Source organism: Cydia pomonella, unplaced genomic scaffold (genome assembly GCF_033807575.1).
Source record: "Cydia pomonella isolate Wapato2018A unplaced genomic scaffold, ilCydPomo1 PGA_scaffold_29, whole genome shotgun sequence".
In the NCBI taxonomy this organism is placed as follows: domain Eukaryota; kingdom Metazoa; phylum Arthropoda; class Insecta; order Lepidoptera; family Tortricidae; genus Cydia; species Cydia pomonella.
This window is the reverse complement of record NW_026907864.1, coordinates 424,866-450,768: the sequence shown is the minus strand read 5'-3', so window position 1 is coordinate 450,768 and position 25,903 is coordinate 424,866. Positions and strand designations below refer to the sequence as shown.

The 25,903-nt window shown below is 44.4% G+C and overlaps 1 long non-coding RNA gene across 1 annotated transcript in view; it reads right to left on the bottom strand.

Annotated features, from left to right (window-relative positions):
• LOC133533958 (uncharacterized) overlaps positions 1-25,903 on the bottom strand; it is a 240,208-nt gene that overhangs the window by 109,550 nt on the left and 104,755 nt on the right. The window lies entirely within an intron of this gene.

The following is a 25,903-nucleotide window of genomic DNA, read 5'->3' as shown; positions in this document are numbered from 1 at the left end:
TTAAGGTATTTATCTCCCGAGGGAAACCCCCCCAGTGCCACTTGTTATGATGCGACTTTGTGTAAGTTAGTTATCGATCCGTTTACAATTTCCTGAGGGGCATCCCCGCATGGTGCGTCGGCCGGTCGCCAGTCTGCCGCCCACGCATCACGTGTACCTACATTCCAGTCTCAAGGTTGATCGAGATAAGAGAGAGAATAAGTTTGATTTAAAATATGCATACGGGCATATTTGCAAGAGCACATAATATAGAGTGGTTACAACACTTACAACCGGATAGAAAAATATATATTTTCTTGAATACCTGGGTATTCGATATTTATCCAGGTACTAGTCGTAATGTTAAACATACATGTTTTTACTTACAGTACGGGATGTTTCATGTTAATCTAAAAGTTGTAACTATTTCTAGTTACATCTGGTAATATTTACATCACACTTTTTAGAAAAAGGGGGTTTTTAAACCTAATTATGTCGTTAACTAGCAAAGTCGAGTATATCTGTATGTGAATAATAAATAAATATCGAATACCCAGGTATTCAAGAAAAAATACATTTTTCTACCATGTTGTAACATCTCTATATTATGTAATAGGTATTTTTTAGCTGACCTAATTCAGATTCCTTGTACTGGTGAACTTATTTATACCACGTCGGTGGCAAACACGAATACTGTCCGCCTGATGATAAACTGTCACCGTAGCCTATGGATGCCTGCAACTTTTTTTTATACCACGTCAGTGGCAAACACGAATACTGCCCGCCTGATGATAAGCTGTCACCGTAGCCTATGGATGCCTGCAACTTTTTTTTTATACCATGTCGGTGGCAAACACGAATACTGCCCGCCTGATGATAAGCTGTCACCGTAGCCTATGGATACCTGCAACTTCTAAGTTGTTACATGTGCGTTGTCGATCACTGGTATTGGTGAACATTTTTATACCACGTTGGTGGCAAACAAGAATACGACCCATCTGATGCTAAGCAATCACTGTAGCCTATGGATCATGCGCGTTGTTGATCATTAAAGTATGCGAAATGTTGTGAAATTGCATACGGCGCGACCTGCCTGATTGTAAGTGTAGTCAGTGTAGCCTTTGGACGCCTGCAACTTCAAAGTTGTCACATGCGCGTTGCCTCGCCCCAGTTTGCGTGTTTGAGGACTACTAACGTATTCTAATCTAGAAGAACTTGTGTTATACAACTATTTCTACAAGTCATGGAATTGAATAAATATAACATCACCCAATTTCTCGATCCTGCATTTTATATGTACTGGGACGTCGGTGGCAAACAACCATACAGTCCGCTCAAGTAAGCACCCTAGCCTATGGACGCTTACAAGTACTATTGTATGTACTGGTGAATGTTTATTTTCGGTTGGTTTTGGTCAGATAAACGCCAGTCCATACAATAAGTATGACCATTGGGCGAGGTTTTCGACAGAGGGGTAAGCTCTTAAAGGCGACTCCGGTTTAAATGCTCTAAGGATTGTAGGTATTTAACGGAAAATTTGAGGAAATATTCAACCTTAAACGCTTTGAAATAAGCTTCATTAATAATTCACGAGAGCTGATATTTGCTTGTAATTTCATACAAAATATTAAGGACAGTAGACCTTATTAACCTTAAATACGGCTTACCATATTACCATACCGTATTAAACCTTAAGCACTTTGAAATAATACAATACTTAATTCACGAAGACTGATATTTGCTTGTAACTTCATACAAAATATTAAGGACGGTAGATCTTATTAACCGTAAAACTCTATCTGTCAAAATCAAATATATTCTAGATTAACATAAAGAATAATGAAAAACAACGATCAACTCTAAGTACTAGAAATAAAGTAGAATTTTACTCAAATCGGCCGGCTGTAATGCGACATGCATAATTGAGGCGATGGAATAAAAGTTTCACTTTAAGGGGCTCCCTAGTGCCAATGACCTTCGATCTGAATCCCCTTAGTTACCTTACCATAGCTAGTAGCCAGCTTACCATATTTACTTCAAGTTTATTGTCTTCGAGATATTTGGCATCAAAGTTGAACAATTTTAGGCCAAAAAACTGGTTTTCTGGACATAACTTTTGTGTTAGTTAACTAGTTAGTTTAAAATTAAAATCTCTGACGAGTTTTTAGAGACGACAGACGAACCCAAATGTGTAGATTTCGTGTATGTAAAACCCTTCACAGCAATCGAGTAACGAAAAAAGTGTTTTTATAGACAATATTTAAAAAAATCATAAATAAATAAGTGTTCATGTTTCTTTTAAAATCGGCAGACAAGAATGGAGATAAAATATTGAAGACCCGATAGCCGTTCGTCATAAAATTCTATCTATAGTGCAAATGTAGGAGTAACGACTCAAAACTTGTCAAAAATCTGGACTGGGGACTGTGACAAGAACAAACAATAGCCTTCTCTGCTACTCCTACTGAAAGATAAATAAGACTATCCCGTTCGGTCATTTCCCCACACCGCTCATGCCATGGTTCAGAGAAATGTTATCATAAATGAGACCACATTACCGGCAACCTGCCACTAGCGCATACGCATTCTAAAATTTATTAAAAATCAGAAAATAACAATGGAGTACGTAATTGAGCTCGTTGTGAGGCTGTGGTTCAGTAACAAGGGGTTGGGGTATAATTATAAATGCGGAGATAGCGACGAAACAAATATTGCTTTCATCTCATCAATCGAGGCGCTAGCACCTGACGTGGACATCTACAAGTGGGAGGCAGCCCGGAGCGATCTGAAGAAGCTGATCAAAGAGATTTTGGAGGAGAGGTCCGTCCTCCAGTTACACTCGGGATACCATGCGGAGGGGCTACTGCTGGAGGTGCTAAGGAAACACAACATTAGATCATTGCTCTCCGTGCCTGTTAAACAGAAAACTTTAATCTGGAAAGACGCGGGGTTGTGGTTCGTGGAGGTGATTAACTCGAAAATCATAAAAAAAATATATGTGTTTGCGGACTAAGAATAATTGTATTTGTATGCATTCCGAAAATAAAAAAGTTTAAAAGTGAATGACTAATTATTTATTTATTTACCAATCATTTAGGTATTTTATCACAACAAAACATCGTGAGGAAACCGGACTAATCCCAACAAGGCCTAGTTTACCCCTCTGGGTTGGAAGGTCAGATGGCAGTCGCTTTCGTAAAAACTAGTGCCTACGCCAAATCTTGGGATTAGTTGTCAAGCGGACCCCAGGCTCCCATGAGCCGTGGCAAAATGCCGGGACAACGCGAGGAAGAAGAAGATTTAGGTATTTTATAACGTCCCCATGCAAAGGTTTTAATACCATCGTCTAAAATTAACCCTTTACCGCATACGAAGCTATGTATGGCGGATATGATATTCAACTATATTGACAAGTGTTAAAGTTCAAATTTCAACAAATATCTTTATAACATGTGGTAAGGGGTTAATCTCTTTTTCATTCTTTTAATTTGTACATATTGTGCTTCATCATCATCATCTCAGCCAAAAGACGTCTACTACTGGACAAAGGCCAAATTATACATGTTATCATAAAGAGGTTTACGTAAGTCTAAACAGCAAGAGTATTTTTTAAAATTTAATCGTTGTCGTACAGGAGCGGCATTAATACCTTTCGTTTTTTACACATTTAATTTTGTTTATGTCGTCTGAGGTTAATATACACGCATACATTTTTGGTCTTAACGCAACCAATTCTCGCACTATTCTCCATTTGTTTTCATCCTTCATCATGCCTAAAACTTTTTATTGACTTGTGGTAAATTATATACATTGTTATGAGAGGTCACATTAGAGTAAATTGTCTATTTATAAGGGGGATTCTACGTGTTTGCTTCGGCTCCACGCACGCATACCAAATTTCAGGTCCTGAGATTATGTAAATGACAGAGATAATAATTAAGTAAGTAAATATTCTTTATTGCACCACAAACAAAACAGATTTACAATGTAGAGAAAGGTAGCAACAGGCGGTCTTATCGCTGTAAGCGATCTCTTCCAGACAACCTTAGGGTATCAGGATATAAAGAACAGTAAGTTTTTATAACAGGTAGTGCACGAATATATTAGAGGAATAGGAAAATTACACAAACATTAAGCAGACAGTACATACAGTACATTTACAATTTAAATAAACAAATAAATATTACTTTTGTATAATCAAAGTCAATATTCGTTGCAACTGATTTTATTTAATACTGCATACCAAGGCTACAATGTAAGCACTGCACTCTTAACATTACGTCCGCACGTATCAAGCGCTAACACCGGAATGGCCGCCTTTAGCGAACAATATGGCGCCTCAAACCGGACCGGAAACGAGTCGGGTTGGCATTTCGTAATACTTGCCTGTGATTGGCTGATTAGAAGCGGGCTGTCAAGACTGACATTAGTGTTGCTAAACATAACAATTGTGACCAGAAGGTTGCTGATTACTAAATTACCTTTTAAAATCATATTAATACTACATTATTACTTAAAAATCATAACACTCGGCAATCCGACTCGTACACCGTCCCGGTGTACACTCATTACACATTGTAAATAAAATAAATAATCTTATTAAAATTTGATTACAAATAACATTTTAATGACTTTACATATTACAATTTTAATTTTACTTAATTTAAATTCGTCCTAGATTCTAATTTTAATTAATTAATTAACATACAACATATTGTCAATAACGCATTTATGACAATGAACTATTACTGTTTATATTAATCTTATAACTACTATGGTTCTACTCATCTTATAACATTGACCTGTATTATCTTCTAAAATCTGATGCTGTATTAGGATAGACTAGGAGTAAATTAATCATAACACTCTGCCATTTAGAAAATACACTGGTACTACTGATAACGTTTAACATTATGAAACAAAAATCTATCCTCTAATTCTTTTGAGATCTCTTTTTTAATTCTGACAAGGGAATATTATCATCGGTTTCACAATCTGAGGTTTCACTAGAACTACTACTAGAGAAACATTTATTTGAATCAGGTTTGGGTGAGTTGATTTTAATCCAAGGTCTTAACCTATCGGCTGCGACGACACTCTTAAATAATCTTTTCTTTTTGCCGAATCCGGGAATGTCGGCTATTTTGTACCTATCGTTGCCCAAAATCTTTATGACTTTATAGGGACCAATAAATTTAGACAACAGTTTTGTGCTATTTCCTTTGTTGTAAAAATTAGTGCGAGTTAATTTTACCAAATCCCCTTCCTTAAAAACTGCAGCGGGGACTCTTCCAAAATCGAATCTTAGTTTCTGTTTTGTCTGGCTCATTTGAATGTTGTCATCGACTTCTCTCCTCAAATCCGTCATGGATTTGCTAGCGACGTCGGTTTCAACACCCAACTTGTTTGAGAGACCATCTTGAGATTTAATGCCAAAAAGAGTCTCTGATGCAGTTCTCTGGGTGGTACAATTGATGGTGTTATTTATGCCCCACTGAATTTTTTTTAGACACACGTCCCATCCACGTTCGTCCTGACCTGAATTATGCCTCATCATGGAATTTAATATGGTCTGATTGAATCTTTCGGCTTGGCCGTTTGCCCTAGGGCAAGCCACTGCGTTTAGGATATGTTTGATACCATTAGAATCGCAAAACTTTTTGAAGGCCGCTGATGTAAACGAGGTGCCTCGGTCGGAAATGATTCGAGAGGGATAAATGAAATCATGAAAAACATCCTCTAATACTTTCACTGTGGTTTTTGTCTTAGTATTCTTTACCGGTTTCACAAAAACGTATTTAGTGAATCCGTCTACAATTGTCAAAATATACGTATTACCACTAACACTCCTTACAAACGGACCTAAGTGGTCCACGTGAATCGTGTGAAACGGTTTGTCGCCTTTTGGTATGGGATACAATTGGCCTTGCTTTTTTCTAGCGGAACTATCCTTATTATACGCGCAAGATATACAGTTGCTCACGTATTTTTTTATAAAACGTCGAAGTTTAGGGAACCAGTAATGCCCTTGAATCCTCTCAATAGTCTTGGTTACGCCTAGGTGTCCGATATCGTCATGGTTTGCGTGACAAATTTGAAACCGCGCGCTTCGTGGCACTACCAAACGCAATGCATCGCCTACTCTCCTATAAAGCTTATGATCTTTGAATACATAGTTTTTCTTAATATCCCTAGCCTCCTCGTCATTTTCCGGCCTAAGAACCTTCACGATACGTGCTACATCAGGATCGGACAGCTGTAAGGTCAAAAGCCAATTATCTTTTTCTATGTTATAAACGGTGTAAGTATGCGAGTCGTTGTCGTTATCTGTCAACCTAGTATTGCGACTAAGAGCGTCAGCATGGCTCATTTGTGTACCAGCCCTATACTCTATATCGAAGGTGAACTCGCTAATTTGGAGCCACCATCTGGCAATTCGAGGTACCAAGTCACGCTTGGTTAACGTTGTTCTGATAGCGTTACAGTCTGTCACAACCTTAAAATTAATCCCTAATAGGTACACTCTAAACTTTTTTAGAGAGTTCACTATGGCCAAAGTTTCTAGCTCATACGAATGCAAGTGACGCTCTTCCGGAGTGGTCTGCCTACTAAAATAGGCTACTGGTTTCAATACACGAGGATTTTCTTGCCACTGTAGCAGTATCCCAGCCACTCCAAGAGAGCTTGCATCCGTATGAAGCTCGGTGTCAAGTTTAGGGTTATATAAAGCTAATATTGGACGATCGACCAACATTTCTTTCAACGTGGTGAAAGCCTGGAGCTCTACTTCAGACCATTTGAATGCGACATCTTTTTTCAGTAGAGTTGTGAGTGGCCTAGCAATCTCACCAAAACCTTTCACAAATCTTCTGAAATACCCAGCCAGGCCCAAAAACTGCCTAACCTCGTGCACTGTCTGAGGAATAGGAAATGTCTTGACTGCCAAAATTTTATCTTCATTGGGCCGAATCCCATCGGCAGAGATTTCATAGCCAAGGTAATTAATTGTGTTGTCGAAGAATCGACATTTTGACAGTTTAAGTGTAAGACCATTCTCCCTGATGAGTTTCAAGACATCTTCTAATCTCTCAATACCTTGCTCTAGATCACCAGACGGCACAAGGATGTCGTCCAGGTATGCCAATGCGGATTCAAATCGCTTCGATCCAAGCATTCGGTTAATAAGCCTCTGAAAGACTGCCGGCGCATTGGCAAGACCAAACGGCATCCTCTTAAATTCATAGTGCCCATCTGGTGTTACAAATCCTGTGAGGCGTCGACTATCTTCCGCCATGGGTACCTGATAGTAACCAGACGCAAGATCTAGAGTGGTGAAAAAGCGGTTACCACTTAAGTTTGACAACTGGTCTTCGATCAGGGGAAGCGGGAAGCAATCTTTTTTTGTTTTATTATTCAAAGCCCGGAAGTCGACACATAATCGTTGTTCACCCGTTTTTTTTTTTACCATTAAGATGGGACTGGCGTAATCAGAGTTCGACTCTTGAATAATATCATTGCGTAAAAGTTCCTCAATTGTGTTGCGCACCTGCTCCCTCTCAACATGGGACAGTCTGTAAGGCCTGTAGACTACTGGCCGGTTATCCAATAAGTCTATCGTCATCTCAACATCTTTAGCCGATCCTATTTCGCTCAGATTTGACGCAAAACAATCACGGTAGGATTGAAGAAGCGTATGCAACCTATCGACAAACTCTGAACTGACGTCCTTGCCTACCTTGATATCGGTATTCTCAATTGGCTCCAATGATGAGATGTCGCAGGTAATCCTATTTACATGGCGAACTTTCTTTTCTACAAATGGTGAAGCCCTGGCTAAAAGAACCTTCGAATCCAATACCAACGCATCCTTAGTTAAATTGGTCAACACTAAATGACCCCTCCCATCCTTGATACTATAAGCACCCTGATGTAGATGATACTCCTTTCCAGGTTCACCGCAACTATGCCCTTCGATATAAACGTCACCGGAAAAAGAGGAATCTTCTGAATACACTTCAACAAGGTTCACCCCTTGAATTTTGGTGGAGTTAAGGGTTAACAACTTCACAGAATCATCTTGTTGCATTTCAGTTATCGGGCTCTTATAAAAGAACAACTTACGGTTGTCCTTCAAAACCGTTACAAAAGGTAACTCTGTGAAATTCTGGCCAACCAGTAAGGGCGTCTGCAACAACTCATCACTAACCACTAGTACCTCAACGGAAGCTTCAACTTCATCAATTTTTATAGTGACGAAGCTCTTATAGACAGGAAACACCAACGATTCGCCAAACCCTTTTATTGCTGGTAGTTCCGAATAACATTTTGCCAAATTAAGTTTCTCGCCCTCGGATTCCCGTATCAAGCTACACTCGCTTCCAAAGTCGACGTACGCTACATAATCACCCCCATTAACACAAATTTTTCTAAAAAACTTGTCGTTGGTGTTGCGAAGTGTGTAGATCCTAAGAACTTTGCGCTCTTCACCAACTGTGGCCTTGCTATTTTTGCTATCATTCCTGAGGTGTAAAGGGTTAAGTTTGCAAGATGCAGAATCGTGACCTACCCGATTGCATTTTTGACATTTTATTATAGGTTGAGGACATTTACTAAAAGAATGCCCTTTTCCACGACAGTTGAAGCAAGTCATAGAGGTCTCACCCGAAGGACCCGAAGAAGAGTTCTGCTTGGGCCCAGCTTCACTACGTTTCCTATTAAAAGACACATCAGGGGGTCGTTGCGAATTGAGGTAATCCAATAAATCTTCTGGTTCCTCACAATTTAAAGTTTGGGCACCGTTCCTAACGGACTTATCTAATATACCGTGTACTATACACTGTACAGCTTTCTTTGCTCTGATCTCACATCTGTTTAGTAAGGTTAGCTTATCGTAAAAATATTCGCGATAATGCTCACCGGCACGCGTGGTGCGAGCTAGCATTTCTTCGAGAAGCCGACCATAATTTTGCTCATTGGGGAAAGCCTTCTTAAGTTTAGCTTGCCATTCCTCCCAGCTATATACAACGGTCGGTAAGGACTCAAACCATTTTTTAGCAAGTCCCGCGAGTTTTTGAAGCGCGAAATGTATGGTCTGCTTCTCGTTCCAGTCATATATTTTTACACATTCGTTGACTTTATGAATCCAGCTATCTATACTTTGTGTCTTGCTGGAGGGATCAAATTCTGGCACCACATTATTTAACTGACTGTTGTTCAAGTAATGTGCCTTGTCTTTGTTCCCTCCTTGCAAAGAATTAATAAGCTGTAGTACCTCATTGAACGTGACTCCTTGTGGTGAAACTGCCTCGACCGGTGGAACTGGCTGTCCTTCTGGCACCTCAGTAGGTTGTTCAAGTGCCGGCGTGGCGGCGTCGGCTGGGGCAACATCCTCGACAGTCCAACTTGCCGCTGGAACAGTCTTGCGGGTCTTCTTTCTTGGTCCATGGCACGAAGACAGCATCCCTGGTCTCCGCTTCTTCCGTGTAACTTGGGTGTGCTCGCGTCGTGGACCGTCTGATGTCTCGTCTTCGGTATCGGACGCCATGACCTCGGGACAAAATTTAAAATAAAAGTTACAATTAGTTCAAGCTTTCAAAACTTAACTTAAACCAGATTCGGTTTCAAAACTAAAGATTCGAGTCTCCTATCGAGTTTGCTATCGAGTATCCTATCGAGTTTTCCAACTCGAACTCGAAGTTCAACTCGAAGTTGAACTCCAACTCGAATTCAAACTCGAACTCCAACTCGAACTCCAAATCGAACTCCAACTCCAACTCGACCTCCAACTCCAACTCCAACTCCAACTCGAACTCGAACTCGAACTCGAACTCGAACTCGAACTCGAACTCCAACTCCAACTCCAACTCCAACTCCAACTCCAACTCGAACTCGAACTCCAACTCGAACTCCAACTCGAACTCCAACTCTAACTCCAATACGAATTCCAACTCGAACTCGAACTCCAACTCGAACTCTAACTCCAACTCCAACTCGAACTCCAACTCGAACTCCAACTCGAACTCCAACTCGAACTCCAACTCTAACTCCAACTCGAACTCCAACTCTAACTCCAACTCGAACTCCAACTCCAACTCTAACTCCAACTCGAACTCCAACTCGAACTCTAACTCCAACTCTAACTCAAACTCGAACTCTAACTCCAACTCTAACTCCAACTCTAACTCCAACTCGAACTCCAACTCGAACTCCAACTCGAACTCCAACTCGAACTCCAACTCTAACTCCAACTCCAACTCGAACTCCAACTCGAACTCCAACTCGAACTCCAACTCGAACTCCAACTCCAACTCGAACTCCAACTCGAACTCCAACTCGAACTCCAACTCGAACTCCAACTCGAACTCCAACTCGAACTCCAACTCGAACTCCAACTCGAACTCCAACTCGAACTCCAACTCGAACTCCAACTCGAACTCCAACTCGAACTCCAACTCCAACGACCCACGCATGGTGACATGCAACTATAAAATACAGGCCCACATGGCACTTGAGCAGCAACGCACATGGTCGCATACTAAGTATACTAACTAACCAACTATTCCTTGTTTTACTACAGGCACACATGGCCATTGAGTAGCAACACACATGGTCGCGTACTAGCTAACTATTCCGTGTTTTACTACAGGCACACATGGCCCTGGAGCAGCAACACACATGGTCGCGTACTAGCTAACTATTCCGTGTTTTACTACAGGCACACATGGCCCTTGAGAAACAACACACATGGTCGCATACTAGCACAATATTCTTTGTTTCACTACAGGCACACTTGGCCCTCTAGCAGTAACACACATGGTCACTTACTATCTATCTATTCCAATGATCAACTTAAGAAACATACTAGCAGCACACACAACGTTTCGTTTCGTTAGCTACTCGTACTAATCAACCAACCTACTAAACTTCAAAAGACACATAGTATAGTCAAGTTAACGAAAAGTATGGAAGTAAGTCGTGTAGTCGTGCTTTTTTTGGATTCGTTAGATGGCGCAACTAGATTATTTCCCCCGAGTTGCACCGTTTCTATTATGTACGGAAGACCGTTAAATTTTAGGTATAAACTATAAAGTGCCGTAATTTTGGAGTAAATTAAAAGTTATTGGGTTCAAGCTAAGTAGTGTATAGAGAACACCTTGGTGCATAGTATATCTTAATTAAAAAGATGTGCAATGTATGATACCCTTTTTTTTTTTTTTTTTTTTTTTTTTGGTATCGCAGGGGTGAATGCATTTACGCATCATCGCCCCCCGGGCGAGGGAAGCCCATTGGGGGGGCGGTATGTGGGACTCGCTCCTTCCGTAACCCCCTCTGCTATTCAGAGGGAGAGGAGGAGAATACCCACTAACCTCCCCTGCGGCGTTTCCGTCCATGCCGTTAAGGGGGGTGCTGGGGGCTCGCAGGCATGTCACCTCAGCACCCCCCCGGCGGTCCCGACCCGGATGAACCGGGACTTCACACCAGATTGGGGAGAGTCAGCAAACGCATAACTGACTCTCCCCCCTCCCATGTAGGGCCGTGTTGTGCGGGTCCCCCACCCGCTGCCCTACTGGGGTATAGCGCGGTTCGCAATGGCGAACCGCCTAGCCCTCCTGCCCGCTCTTTTTCGCCTGATCGGGAGCGCGTTTGGATCCTCTTCGCGCTCCCGCTCCTCGACCTCCTTTTGCGAGACAACCGCGTCACAAAAGGAGGTCACCGCCTCCCAGGATCTCTCGCTGCCCAGCATGGCCGCCACGACACTGTGCAGCGAGAGATCATTGGTCCCGATGGCTACCACCAGCGCACTCCGCTCCACCGCCCAGCGATTGCACACCTGCAGGGTGTGCTGGGCGGTGTCATCCGTCTCGTCACATTGATGGCAGGATTGGGTAGGCTCGCGACCGATCCAGTGCAGGTAGTGACCGAAGCACCCGTGTCCGGTCAGTACCTGCACCAGTCTAAACCCAACCCTGCCGTGCGTCCGGTCAAGCCATCGGTCTAGCGACGGGAGAACTGCCCCTATGGTGTAGGTTCCATAGGGGGAGTTCTCCAGGTCCTCCTTCCACTTTTCGCGCAATCTCCTCTGCGCCATTCTGCGTGCCTCCCTCACTTCTTCAGGAGCAGGGAAGTCGCCCGTCTCCCTACTCCTGATTCTCCGTCTGTGCGCATCAGCGAGCACCTCAGCGTCCAGTTCCCAAGGGGAGGTGCCCGCCAATACGCACGCTGCCGCCCAACTCACCGTCACATAGGCCCTGCAGACGCGTACAGCTATTACCCGTTGGGGCCTCCGAAGCAGGGCTTTGTTCTCCCCGTTGAGTTTGTCGGCCCAGATCGGGGCCCCATAGAGGGCCATGGATCGGGCTACTCCAGCGTATAGACGTCTGCAGGCATGTGACGGTCCTCCCACGTTGGGCAACAGCCGACCCATCTCCGACGCCGCCGTCACTATTCGGGGAGCAATTTGGCGGAAGTGCTCCCCGAAGTTCCAACATCTGTCCAGCGTGAGGCCGAGGTACTTTATATGGGGCCTCACCTGGACATCCTCGCCGGCTATTCTGAGGGAGGACCCGGCGGGCACCCTCCAACCTCTCCTCGCAAAGACTATTGCATCAGTCTTTGTGAGGGAGACTCTCAGTCCTAGGAGGCGGATCCTATGAATCATGAGGTCCGCCGCCACTTCCGCCCTCCGCATTGCCTCCCCCAGGTCCTTACCCCGAATGGCCACCATCGTGTCATCGGCGTAACACATGAGGGCCATCCGGGGGAGCAGCTCTGCTCGGATGGCCCAGTCGAAGCCGATGTTCCACAACAGGGGTCCAAGCACCGACCCCTGGGGAACACCGCAGGCCATCCGCCTTTCCAGTCGCCCCTCGGGCGTGCTGCAGACCACCACCCTATCTGACAGGTAGTGGTCTACGACTCGCCTCAGGTATGGGGGCACCTCGTGGTACCTCAGGGCCTCCCGTATCACCGAGTACGGGAGGGTACCGAACGCGTTGGCGATGTCCAGAGACACCGCAATGGTACCCTCCCCCCTCTTTAAAGCATTCTCACGGAAGGCCCGAAGTGCCCCCAATGCGTCCATCGTGGACCTGCCGCTTCGGAACCCATATTGGCGTCCAGTGAGATTGGGGCCCGTCTCCTGTAAGTGCCGGTTTATTCTTGACGCCAATATGCGTTCCAGCATTTTGCCCGCTTCGTCCAACAGGACTATTGGCCTCCATCCGGATGGGGAGTCCGCCGGCCTGTTCTCCTTCCGGAGGAGGCACACAATACCTTCTTTCCAGCACCTTGGAAACTGTCCATCCTTAAGGCACCGATTAAAGATGGATTGGAGACAGTCTCCAAGGTGCTCCATCACGATGGGTAGGACCCTCCCATGGACCCCGTCTGGGCCAGGGGCTTTCCTGCAGGCCCTAACCCTGTGGGCGACACGGGCCATTTCGCCCTCATTCACAAGGGGCACCTCCTCAGGATCCAGCGGCTCCTCCTCCCCGGGGACCACCATTGCAGGAGGGGCGAAGTCTGGGGCTGGAGGGAACAAACCTTCTAAAATACCCCGGAGGGTCCCCATATCCATGGCATCCATGGGGGCGGCCTGACGGAGCTTCTTCCTTACAAGTTTATAAGGCCGTCCCCATGGGTCCTCATCTAACGAGGCCAAAAAGGCCCCGTACGCCGCATCCTTTGCCTTGGTGATGGCAAGGTTGAGGGCCTTCTTGGCCTCATTCAGCGCCCGGTGGTACGCTTCCAGCTCCTCCTGGGTGTGCCGCCTCCTCCGACAGCGCGTGAATTGCCGTCTCGCGGCATTACTGGCAGTCCGGAGAGCGGCCACTTCCGGACACCACCAATACGTCGCCTTTTTTCTCCGAGGAGGCCCCGCTCTCCTCATTGAGGCGTCGCATGCCCGTGTGAGGGAAGCGCGGAAGCCAAGGGCCATACTGTCCACATTGGCTTCCTCTGGCATTTGACGCCCCCATCTGGCCTCCACCATGGCCGCCTCTCTGGCCGCCTCCCGATCCAGGGTGGCCAGGCTCCACCTCGGAGATCTCCTCGTGTCCCTCGCTTGCCTGGGCTGTTGACCTTGCTGGGCCCTGGAGACCCTCATTCTAATGTATAGATGATCAGAGAGGGTCTCGGTGTCCTCCAGGACACGCCAATCCGCAATGCTCGCTGCCGCCACTGGGGAGGCCAGAGTGATGTCAATAACAGACCCCCCCCCCAGGCGCACGCAGGTGTTGGCTGTGCCCTGGTTCACCACTTCAAGCCCCAGCCCGACCAACCACTCGAGGAGCTCTGTTCCCCTGGGGTCGGTCCTAGGGGAGCCCCATGCTGCGCACTTGGCGTTGAGATCCCCCAGGACCATTATGGGGGAGGGAGCCGCACCAGCCACCGCCCGTCCCAGTCTCTCCAGGTAGGCCTCGAACTCGTGTAGTGGCCTATTTGGGGAGAAGTACACGCCAATCAATACCATGTCCCCCAATTTGGCCACCACATAACCAGGGCCCGTGGAGACTCTGGAGAGGGGCAGACCGCCCATGGCCGGCGCCACAATGGCCACCGTGGCTTTCGTGCCTACCCCGTCACCCACCCAGTTAGCCTGCTGCGGGACATAGTATGGCTCCGCTACAGCAGCCGCAGCAACCTCCCACTCCGCCATGTGCTGGATCATAAGATCCTGTGCACGCGCAGAGTGGTTGAGGTTGCACTGGAGCAATTCCAAGTTTTGTCCAGGAGGCATTAAGTTTCCATGTGCTGCTGATCCGTCCGATTTTCAGGTACATCCCGGGGCGCGGCCGCTGCGGAATGTGCAGGACCAGCAGCGTATGCCTCCTTTCCTCTGACTGGTGGGGGGGTGCAGGCCAGCCCTCCCATCACGTGTCCCGCCTTTAAACCGGCATGGTGGCATACCGCGCACCAGCCGACGCGGAACAGTCCCTGCTCATGTGGCCTGGTTTGCTACATCTGTAGCACCAGCTGCCCCTATCCACCGGGGACGGGCACAGAGGCCGCGTATGTCCCGTCCCCATGCAGCGGTAACAGCGCAAAGGCAGCTGTTCCAACGCCTCCACCCGGGCCGCAGACCACCCGACGACTATGCGTCCTGCTGTGACCACTACCTTGGCCGCTGTCAGTGGGCACCGCAGGATGACCGAGCCGGTCCCGTTGGCCGCCATCCGTATTGCCCCCACCGACACCTGGTCTTCTAGGCATCTGCCTCTGGCGGCAACCTCCCTTTTTAGAATCTCCGGAGTGACGGATTCGTCGAATCCGGAGATTTTGATTTCGGCCTTCTTGACCGGCCGGTAAACCTCAGCTACATCGCCCACAAGACTCCGGAGCCGGTCCACCAGGTTGTCCGCCGCCTGACTGCTCTGCGCCCCTGGGACCTCTATGATGCGCGCCCCTGTGGCCGTTCTGCGCACATTCAGGTGGTCCACGCCAAGCTCCGCCAACTTAAGTGTGGTGGCCCTCTCCATAACCGACCTGTAGTCGGTTTGGGCGTCCGGCTTGAGGGCCACAACAACCGCCGCCATAGTTGGGGCCACTAATTTTGGGGCTGTCACCTTCCTCTGGGTTTGCTGTGGTTGGGGCTGGGGAGGGGCCTTAGCCCTAGCCTTGCCCTTTTTGACCACAGTGGACCAACCTTCTTGTTGGGGAGTAGGCGGCGCAGGTGGCGGCACACTCGGGCGGGCCTGTCTTCCCGGTACCCTGGGAGCAGGGATCGCCGGCTGGGGTTTTTTGCCCCTTGGTTTTGGGACCGGCCTGGTTTGGGTCTGTCCAGCCTGTGTCTGCCGCAGTGGGGGCGCTTCAGCCACTCGGGGCGCTCCTGCTGTTTGACTGGACGCCATTGGGGAGGCCAATTGAGATGCCCCTCCAGCCTTCCTTTGTGTCCTTGGGACACTGGGTACCTCCGCTTGGTGCCCCGTCACATCCAGGTCCATTTCCTGGTCCGGGAGCGTCCTTCTCCTATCAGCCGCCAGTGGTGGTCGGCGGATGGGCTCCGGCGGCAGTCGTCCCTCCACACTCTCGAGGCGGGCATTCACCATGTTCCCCAGGGATTGGAACATTTCCCTCTGGAAGCTCCCCAGGCGGACCTCCATGAGTTTGCCCAATTCCTCGAGAAGGGTTTGCGTCTCCGTCCCTGCCCTGATTGGCTCCGCCTGCCTGCGCTCGGAGAAGGCCTTGCGCAGAGCCTTCGTCTCCAGGCGGAGGTGCTCCAACTCACTCCTCATCCTTTCGTTGTCCGCTTTAAGCGAGCGGACAACTTCGGACTCACCGAGCGAGTCTGCCAGCCTCATCAACTCCCTACAGGCAGAGTTGATTCTCCCCCGTATGTCGCCTTTTAAATTTTTACTTTTGGCCGCATCACTTAATATCTCCCGCGCACAGGCCTTGATGCGGCCGCCAGGAGTTTCATACCCCTCCGAAGTCTCTCCCATTTGTACTGGGCTCCGCGAACGCCTACCGGTGCTCCGTCTCGGTTTCGGACTGTATGGGACTTCCGTCTCAGATACCGTCTCATAGTCCTCCAGTTGCGCCTTGGCGGCGCTGAGTCCCGTGTAGTGCCCTTTGCCACGGCCACGGCGGGAAGTGCTCAGTTTGCGCACTGGCGTCTCACCCTCACTGTCCTGGTGGTCTCTGCCCCTTTTCTCCCGTCTCTCTCTGATATTCCCCCCTGTTTCGTCCCGGTTCGAGCTCCTGGCTCCGTCCGTCACCACACTGCCCCACTCGTCAGTAGACGTCTCAGAGAGACGTCTTACCCCTCTTCTTCCCCCCGACCAGAATCTTCCCAAAGTAGGGGTGGGGGATACATCCCCCCCCCCAATATACCCCCTACCAGAGTCCTCGCCGTCCTCGCCTTCCTGGCTAACCTCCAGGCTCGCCTCCCTTTGGGACACCGAGTTGGTCCCCATTCCTCCAGATCGTCCGCAACCCCCCCTTTTTCTTGCCTCCCCCCCTTCTCCTCTCTTATCCCCACCCGGATCCGGCGTTTCCCCCTCCAAAACCATGGAGGAAGCGACCGAAAACACTAATTCCGTAAAAACGGTCAAGCGTGATCTGTGCCACACTTTACAAACTTAAGGAATTAGCGTTCTAAAATTATTTTTTCCCCCCTTGCAGTCGTCCGAAAATTTTGGGACTAGGATAGGAATACGGAGTTTCACCTCCCCTATCCAGATACCCAAACGCCCGGACACCAGCTAGCCAGGTTACGACGCTATCTTTTTTCAAAAGTTTACCAACTTAAGAAAAGTAGTTGGAAGCGCCGCAAAAACTGGAATAGCAATCCGGATTTTAATTTATAACTTCCGACTCTGACGTCGGAGAGTTATAAACCAAACGTTGCTAGGTAGGTCTTACTCTTACCTAACTACTCCTATCGCTCAAAAAGAAGAAAGAAGAAAGAAAAAGAAGATAAATTTTTATTTCCGAAAATTAAGACAACACACAAAACTTCAAAACAAACAATTGTTTCCCCTATAACTCCGGAACCAAGAGTCCCAGCGTTACCGGGAAAACGGAAGAAGAAAGAAGAAAAGAAATTTAAAATTACCAGCAAAAAACAAAGAACAGAAAAAGAAAGAAAAAGAAGATAGAAATTTTTTAACACAAAACAAAAACCGCACAAAAATCACTCCAATCGAAAAACACCAAAAATCCAAATAGAATGCCAAGTCGTAAAGTAAGCTGCGTTTCGGTAACCGGGATGAATAGCCAAAATTTGTTTACGTCTAAACTCCAAAAATCACCAAAATCGCACTATAAACACCTCACGAAAAAACCTCAATGTATGATACCCTAAAAAATTTTTTTTTTTCGATTGCGGCTCGAGGATAAGTCAGTCGGTTGGTGCAATCTCAAGTTAAGCTTTTTAAAGCATTATAAACATTCAGTTAACTTTGCACGCCTGGGCAAATTATGGAACATGTATTTTTAATTATTTTGTACATTGTGCTTCGGGGGAAATTAAGAGAGACGTGAAAATTTTAAAAACGGCACTTATCTAAAGACACTACATTTGCACTAAATAAAAAATAGATTTTTTTTACCGGAAGTTTGTCAAAAAGTAAATAGAATTAATCACAACGAACTGCAAGCGAAGGTGGTTGCCGCACACGGCGCGGGGCGCGCGGGGCGGGGAGATAGCGCAGCGCGCAGCTAGGGTTTGCAATATCCGACAATTTTTCGGATCCGGATACATAGAAATAGGATATCAAGAACGACTGTCAAACTTCAAAAGTGCGCCCAAAAATGAAATGCAAGTTTGTGCGTAAATTGTCTATGTGAGATCAAAAATAGTGATGTCATGTTACAACATATTAATAATCTATCGGTGTTTGACCGCTTTATCGACTACTTATTCAAATGTGTTTGATTGTATAAAAAAATGTTATACGAGTAGGTATGAAGGCGCTTCCCTTAGGGTCATATAGGGCCCAAAAGGTGCCTTTGATGAAACCAGCACCATATTTTAGTATGTTGTTAAGCATGTTATTTTGACAAAAAAAACCATCGGGAGACAGTTTCTAACGTGGTTAAGTCACCAGTTATGACGTCATCAAAATGGCCGGTGCCGTGTTCAGAATATTGCGTATACCACAGAAAGTATATCACATGTAAGCTTGTGTGGGTCATAAAAAGCAAAATTAAATGCGCTACAATAGCGTTTATACCTACATTTGACCTTGTAAGTACCATAGTTTGCGAGAAATTTTAAGTTTTATTTAAATTTTCCCGAAAAAAAATCCGTTTTTTGTTTTCATCAACTTTACTAGTAACTTTACAGGAAAACATTGTATCAAGATATGAATGCTACATTAGTAAGCTATTAAATTCCATTAAAATTTTGAAAATCGGTTTATTAACAAGCAAATTACACTATTTTTGTTCCATACCGGATGACACCACCAAGAGTCGGATGGCTGTTTCAATACAATTTGCAAGGCAAATGATGTTTAAGTAAAGGTAACTTGCTGAACGATATTTATAGTAAAGTAATATTTTCGATAAAAGTATTATTATCAAAATTAAGAATACTGAGATCGTTTTATTGTAATTTACTCCGGATCTAGCTAATTAAAGTTACACACTAATTAAACAATTTTTTTTTTACGTGTTATTTTGTCCCAGAGCAAGCACCTTCGCATGCGCAAAGCATAGTGTATTTAAATCCGTGTTTTACTCACCCACACCCTGTACAGCGTTCTTTGCACTTGCAAGACAATAGCTCCTTGCAGCTGAGACTAGCATCAGGAAGGGTTTTCTACAAAGAGGTGTACGCTGGTCCATCATTTTTCTTTCGCCAAGCCTAGTTGCAAGAATCTAGCATTTGTGGGTCGCTATTCAGGTAAATTGGTCCCAATGTGGGTCTGTTAAGCCCTTTTTATATGCTGTAAGAGAGCATCCTGTTGAAGGAATATACTCGATCGCTCTGTTTTTAGGGTTCCGTAGCCAAATGGCAAAAAACGGCACCCTTATAGATTCGTCATGTCCGTCTGTCTGTCCGATTATTTCCTAAACAAGATCCTCCTCGCAGTATTTACATTACCTATTTGTGTCACTACTGGGTGTCACTACTATATGTAGGGTTTGCAATTAGAATATTGTGATATTCTAATTATTCGAATATCCACCAAAATAAATATCCGAATAAACGGATTTAGATAACACAGAAATAACGTTTTTAACTATGTTTTAATACAATGATATTATCCCAACCAATTTTAAATGATTACTTGATTATTATAATAGCTAACATAATGTTATCTCTAAAACCGTACTTAATAAGGAGGGTTTATATCTGGATTAGCTGGTGCATAGTTGGAAATACATCCAATGCCTCACCTCGTGTTCATTCGTCATGAAATACTAACTATGAAAGCAATACTTACTTACTTTACTGGATCAGTGACCCAAAAAGAATCTTGGCCTTTGACACAAGTACAACGTCACTCTGCTCTATTCTGCACCACTCCACGCTAGTTGAATACCCCGAGGGCGTTTTAGGGCTACATCGCTCCTATCTTCTCACAGCCCGATTCTCTCCCGTCCACTCCAAGTGACCAAGTCTGCGAAGTCGTGCGGCTATAATCTCGCTAATTATATTGGGTGCCGCAACTAGCTACTCTAGCTCCCTATTTTTCCTACGCTTTCATCTTCTCTATCTTCATCTCTGATAGGTCCCAGAATATTCCGCCAGAATTTCGTCTTCTTAACTAAGAACTTGTTCTTTTTTTTCTGATTCAGAGTCCAAGTGTAATACTTACCGATGCCATTCATCAAAATCTAATTATTGTCTTATAGACTTGAATCATGGACAGTCTACTGATCAGCTTGGATACTAGAACTCGGTGAAGCGCTGCTGAGCATCTTAGGGCATTTTGGATTCGAACATCTATCTCCTCTTCCCGATTACTTTAGGTAAGTCTTTTCTTTTCGATCTGCGGTGGCAGCATGGTTCTATTTTTATCACTTGTCACTATGCCCTTCATGACAAATGATAAAGAGCTGACCATCTTAGCCCTATTCATTTGGAGATATTCTAGTGGTTGATTATCAGACCAATTTTCTCTCCTTCCTACTCTACTATCCTAGCCTTGGCCTCCAGGTCGCTTTTGTTTTGAGCCTATAGCCCCAAGTCATCAGGATATCCAATGATCTAATGTTTGCATTAAGCAACATTCGCATTCATTGTATAAAGTTACTGCGTGACATGATGTACTTATCAAAATTGATGTGCTGTTAGTATTTGAATTGCTTAAATATATGAAAATACTATATTTAAATGACAAAATTATTCATAAATTTCATTAGAAAATTGTTTCGGTTATAGGTCAATAACCATATTTAACGGATCCGTAATATCCGGATCTTATGACCCGCTAGATCCGGATCTTATAGAGAGAGAGAGAGAGAGAGAGAGAGAGATTATTTATTTGTGAAAACACAGGTACAATGATCGATCTTACATAGGTTTCGTAGTCTCACCATGCTCTGCCAAACGTGGCGTACAAATACTAACTATACTTAAACATAAAACATGGATCATATTAAAATTTACAATTTGTAAATTAAATATTACATAATCATTTAAAACATAGTCACAAAAAATGGAACATAATACTTAAGAAATAAAATTTTAACATTTAATTTTCATCTAAATAATCACTTATTTTATAATAACATCTTTCAATTAATAGTGCAGTCAGTGTTTCTTTACATTTAGATAGTGGTAATTTTTTTAGACAGTCAGGAATTTTATTGTATATTCTGGTAGCCATTCCAAAAATGCTTTTCCGCATCAACGTAGTGTTCCGTTGCTCATTGTGCAACTTCTGATCGTATTGTGATCGCGTTGCAAATCTGCGGTATTGTGAGACTTTACAGAATAAATTAGGGTTGCATTTAACAAATACTGCCATTTCTAATATATAAATACACGGAAATGTTAAAATTTTCATTAATTTGAATAACGGAACACTGCTTTCTCCGAATTTTTTTCCGCACATTGCTCTTACGCACCGCTTTTGGGCTATAAGTACATTTTCTCTATCGACTGAATTACCCCAGAATATAATCCCATATCGGAGTCTTGAGACTACAAGTCCATGGTAGGCCGACAGCACTGCGTCTTGGTTTACTATTTTTGATAGTTTAGAAAGTGCATAAGCAGATTTGTTTAGTTGTTGACATATCTCAGCAACATGAGGTTTCCAAGTAAGTTGACTATCTATTAATAGGCCTAAAAAACGTGTTGTGTCTACATTTTCTATTTTGTCATTTTCATAGTTAATTTCAATTATATCAGGATTAATGAAATTTATGCGATTATAGAAATGCATTACATTGGTGTTTTTAAGATTGATTATTAGATTATTTTTATTTAACCACATTATAATATTATTTAATTCAGTATTAATGTCCTGTGCGTAAGTCATTAGGCTATCGCAATTTATTATAGATGTGCTGTCGTCAGCAAACAGTACTATTGGATAATCAACATCATTTGGCAGGTCATTAATATAAACGAGTCAACGTCAACTATATTAATATATTAATATAGTTGACGGATATCCGGATATTTCGGATATCCGGATCTCAAACCCTACGCGCAGCGATTGTTCCGAGACAGTTTGTTTGACACTTTTGACGGGCAACGAGCACAAATCTTTCTTCTGGCATTAAAACGGAACTATTGTTTTAAACAATCATTGAGTGAACTAAGTAGTCTAACGTTTTCGTAAGTATATGGAAAAACGCGATTTTTCGAATTTAACAAACATTGAGCGTACCTGTATTTAATTTGTTCACTGTCTGTCTGCATACTTAGAAACCTTTTACGAGAGGTATGGGCATTGTGAATGTCATCTCGATCTGTGTGGTAGGGCACAGCACAGCGGATGTCATTCCAGATCTAGAGCAGAGCCCAACTGGGGAAGTACCTCCACCTTACAGAAAATCGCAGCCAAATAACACTAGACCCTACTCATAGTGTTGTGTTCCTGCCGGTGAGTAAGGTTGCCAGAGCTCAACGAGGGGCGGGAGGGGGTTAGGGTCGGCAACGCGCATGTAACTCCTCTGGAGTTGCAGGCGTACATAGGCTACGGATACTGCTTACCATCAGGCGGGCCGTATGCTTGTTTGCCACCGACGTAGTATAAAAGAAAAAAAAATCATACTATTTTTGCAGTAGGTACATGCCACTACTCGTGCCTCAAGAGCCGTGCTTCGTCGGTGCATCTACGCGCGTTCCTTCTCTTGCCACTTGCGATAGGCAGACACTCATATCGGCACGTCAGTGCATATTGAGTGATCAGCACATTTAATATAGATCTTGCGCCTCCACTCGATAAGGGATTTCCTCTTCTGTCACGTAGTATACTTATATATAAGGATAGAATAGTAAGTATTAGGGGATTCAAGTGGACAAGCTGAGAGACAATACATCTGTTAACCTGTATACTGTGTTAAGTGATTCAACCCCTCCACCCCGGCGCTCTGCCTATTACATGGCGACCGGGACATGAATTCTGCGTGAGGTTCTGCTTCGTCACATCGCTGCTGAGGAGACAACAGGAAGGCGGCATGAGAACATCATCCATAGCAGGTCCATCAACAGGGTAATGTTTGACTCATAATAACTTACATTACGTTTCAAATTGTGGAGTATTTAACCTGTTGATTGGCAATGGGCGGACAGCAGAGCAAAGATAACGTTATCGTGACCGCGCCCAATAACAACACCGCGCCACTGGTGTCAGCGGGCTTGGAGTTGACTGAGGTCCTGATGATCGTCGTCGTGGGATACTTGTCAGTCTACGCTTTGTCCCGGGTCTACGAACGAGTAAAGGGACAGCTGTACAGCGGCTGGGAGCGACGAGCGGCGCGGCGGGCTATTCGGGGCGAAAATGTTTAGATAGGTGTGTTAAAGGTTTTTTTTTGTGTAGTGTAATTTGATATACTTATTTGGTTTATTTTATTTGTGTTTTATGGCTAACCTTGTCAGTTTGTTAGAAGAATTACGTGTTATTAGGGATAGTATAGTTAAGTTAGGTAAGGACAAACGGCAGACTGTGCAAGGTAGGAATAAGTTATTGTTAGCAAAAGATGTTAAATGTAAATTTGATTTGTTAGTTGAGGATATAGGTAAAAAAGAAGTTGCAGCTGGGGATCTCGATGTGGCTTTAAAAACAGCAGACGACTTCGAATGTTTATTTTTGGAAATTCAAAGGCTAGTTAAGTCGGACACGGTATCCGAGATGGCCGATTTTGATTTAAAGACGGCTCTTTCGCTTTTGCCTGTGGTGGACGTGGATGAAAATCAAATAAACCAATTGATTGATGGGTTACAATTTTATAGCGGTACGTTAAAGGAGAAAGATCAGGCCGTTCTGATAAATTTCGTTGTTAAGACGCGGTTGTCGACTAAAGCTAAGTTAAAAATTAAAAGTGACTACGCGACCGTTTCGGATTTGATTGGCGATATTAGAAAGTATTTGTTGCCTAAAAAGTCGTATACAGCTATCCTTTCGCAGTTGCAGAGGTGTAGGCAAGGAAATAGGAGTATAGAGGATTTTGGAAATGAGATAGAACAGCTGTTTGCTAACCTGACTTTGACTCAAGCCGATGGAAATTCGGCAGCGCACGATATCCTTCGGCCGATAAATGAGAAAACTGCTATTAGGCGTTTTGCGGAAGGATTAAATAGTGACAGGATAGGTACTATTTTAGCAGCGCGGGCTGTTGAGTCGATTAGGGAAGCAATAACTATTGCGGTAGATGAATCGGAAGTAGTTCAAAGACCGGCAACAAATTGTTTTCATTTCTCAAGGCGGCCTTACAATCAAAATAGAAATGGTTTTGGTAATAATAACAGACAGCGTTACAGTCAACGACCGTTTAGTTCTGCGCACCTCAGTTATAATCGCAATGCGACTCAGCAAGGTCGAGGACGGATAAATTTCCCGAGTAAGCGTGGATCGGGCAATTTTGCTAAGTCAGAAGTACGCAATGTCAATGTCATAGAGTCATCACATGTAGACGAGTTAGTACGTGACTCAGCTGAGCAAAGTAGCGAGTCGGAGTTTTTTCGTGACTAACGGCGAATGTGTAGAAATATTATCGTATGGGGGTAATAATCACGTAGTTGTAAATTGTTTAGATACGAAATTATCTTTATTAGTAGATACAGGGGCTAATGTGTCAATAATAAAATATAGTTGCATTGAAAGTTTTGGGGTTCAGATAGTTCCGGATAGGATAAGGATAAGAGGAGTATGTGGGAATTTGGTTTCGGTAGGGTATGTAGAGTTGGAACTATTGGTGGAAGGTTATAAATTTTGTCATAGGTTTCATGTATTTGTAGGTCTTAGATGTAAGGGCAATGGTATTTTAGGAGAGGATTTTTTGATTAAGTATAAGTGTAGTATAGACTACGGGGAGCGAGTTTTGAGGTTGCAACATGTGTTGGGGAATAGATTGTCGTGTAAATTGGGCTTAGGAGCGGCGAGTTCGATAGTTATTCCTAGCAGGTGTGAGATGGTTAAATGGATTTCGACGGATGTACAAGGGGAATATGTTGTTGTTCCGCAAGAAGTCACCCCAGGGGTTTTCGTAGCGGGCGCAGTGGTGTTTCCGGAGGATGGGAGAATTCCAGTCCGGTTTTTGAACACACGAGAGAGTGGAGTAGAGTTGGGTAATTACTGTCCAAGGCTTGGTAGGTTGGAGGATTATTTTGTTTGTTCTTTTGACTCTCAAACATCAAAGACAGTAGACAGGGTCAAGGAACTCTTTGGGTTATTGAAACTTAGGTCTTACCTTGATGACGGAAGTAGTCGTACGCTCGAAAGAGTTTGTGCGAAGTATGCAGATATTTTTCATATGCCGGGTGATAAGTTGACAGTTTCTAATTTATTCGATTATGAGATTAAATTACAGAATGATGCGTGTCCTGTGTATGTTAAACCGTACAGGATTCCATTTGCACAGAAAAAGGAAGTAGAGAAACAAATTAAGAAATTGTTGGATGAGGATATAATCGAAGAGGGTGTAAGTGAATGGTCTTCCCCTCTATTGCTTTTGCCAAAGAAGTTAGATAGCAGTGGTGGAAAAAAATGGCGTATTGTCATTGATTATAGACTGTTGAATAAGAAATTAGTCGATGAGAAATTTCCTTTGCCAAATATGCAAGAGATATTGGACTCATTGTCGGGTTGTGTATATTTTTCACATTTGGATTTAAGCTCTGGGTATTATCAAATGAGGCTGTCACCAGATTGTAGGAAGTTTACGGCTTTTACTGCAGATAAACAGTATTTGCTTAAAAGGCTCCCAATGGGGTTGCGAAGTAGCCCTAGCGCATTTTCCAGGCTTATGGCTGTAGCGTTATCAGGGTTAACTCAGGACGCTTGTTTTTTGTATTTGG